The following is a 1642-nucleotide window of genomic DNA, read 5'->3' as shown; positions in this document are numbered from 1 at the left end:
TTTGTTCACTTAGAGATATTGTTATAATGCTAAGAACCCTAAACCTGACTAACCCAACCTTACAACGAAAGTATTTAGGAATGTTTTATTAATTCTAAGAGCCTTAAATCTAACCTGCTTAACCTAAAACGTAAGATACCAATCAGCTATTTGTATCAAAGACAAGCAAAACATTCATTTTAGGAATATGTGTGTATCTTTGCCATTAAAATTTCGTAAAATATTATTTACCAAGAAAAACCTAACCTTCAATATGTTGCAATATATATATACTCCCAAACAATCATGTAGGTATGTGTGGAGGGGAAAAATCGTTCTTCACACGAGATGCAGCAAGAAATCACTAAAACTATAAAGAATGTGTGGTAACGATGTGTTAATACAGATAAAAAAATCGAGCCGTGTAAAAAATACCATTAATTTTGAATTAAACGATCGGAACTTGGACCACATATTTGAAACACCTCTTTTCATAATAAATTTGAAAGAAACAACACTCCATCTCCCTGCCTTCTATGCAGTGAAGAAAACTACTATTACATCTTTAAAAAATATTGGGCTGGACATTCATAACATTGTACAACTTTTTTCTTCCTTTTTTAAGTCTTGACGTTATTAGCTAATTTGGTAAGTGCATAGATTTGTTTTATTTTTTCTTCCGAAAAATCCGCATGGAGTGCCACTCACATACATACATGAATATTATCTATTCGAATAAACTCACTATTTATTTTTCCGTGCAGTTTTACATTTAAGATCAATTTCGACATTTGGGCAACTTCATAAGACAGTAAACAAACCACAATCGATTTTTAGGAAGATCGATCGATTCTTCACGACTCTCGATTTCAATTCTCGCCATCTGATTGGTTCTTTGGGTGTAGCCTCTACGACAAACTTGTTTTGAGTGCATCACAGACTATATTCTCAGTCGTTAGCGAGAACTCGTAAGCCATCGAAGTCGGCACTCGTTAACGACCAGTCAGGACTACGATTTTCTCTCCAATCACGAGTTGGGGTGATAACGAAATGGTCGTTTCCGTTCTCACGTATTGAGAGTCGGGACTAAGCACCCAGATTCAGTTTCTCGTGGTGGCACACTTCTGTGAAGTGAACAGTCCGGATTAGCTACTTGTGCTAAACTTAGTTTTATTTTTGTCTGTAAAACGCAGTGGCGGCGATTGGGTTTCAAAACCGGGAGGGGATCTGCCAAAACTGGGGGGCAAGTACAGTTATTTCGCCCTGTAGATAATGTTTAGCATGTGGAGCAAACCTGGTAAAAACTGGGGAACTGCCCCCTCGCCCCCACCTAATCGCCGCCACTGTGTAAAATTATATTACTCAAGGAAGCTATTGAAGGGAGGGACACGTGCCCCTCCAAGTAAATCCACCAATGGCTACTAGCATCGAAACGAGGACATAACATAATTCACTGCAAGAGTGACGATTGTTATTGATTTGTGGCATAGTAAGTGTTTCAAAGATAATTTAATGGCCTAATGATTTTAAAAATGATTGGCGAAGAATTCTCGTTTGAAACAACTCGTTAGTTTGAAGGAGTTAAACATAAACAGAACAGAAATTATAAATGTGCATCTTTTGTTAGTGGTTGACTGTAGCAGACGCACTCACAATGAAACAA

This window comes from Lepisma saccharinum, chromosome 21, assembly GCF_977018435.1.
Source record: "Lepisma saccharinum chromosome 21, izLepSacc3.1, whole genome shotgun sequence".
In the NCBI taxonomy this organism is placed as follows: domain Eukaryota; kingdom Metazoa; phylum Arthropoda; class Insecta; order Zygentoma; family Lepismatidae; genus Lepisma; species Lepisma saccharinum.
The sequence above is the reverse complement of the archived record's forward strand: the minus strand, read 5'-3'. Positions refer to the sequence as shown.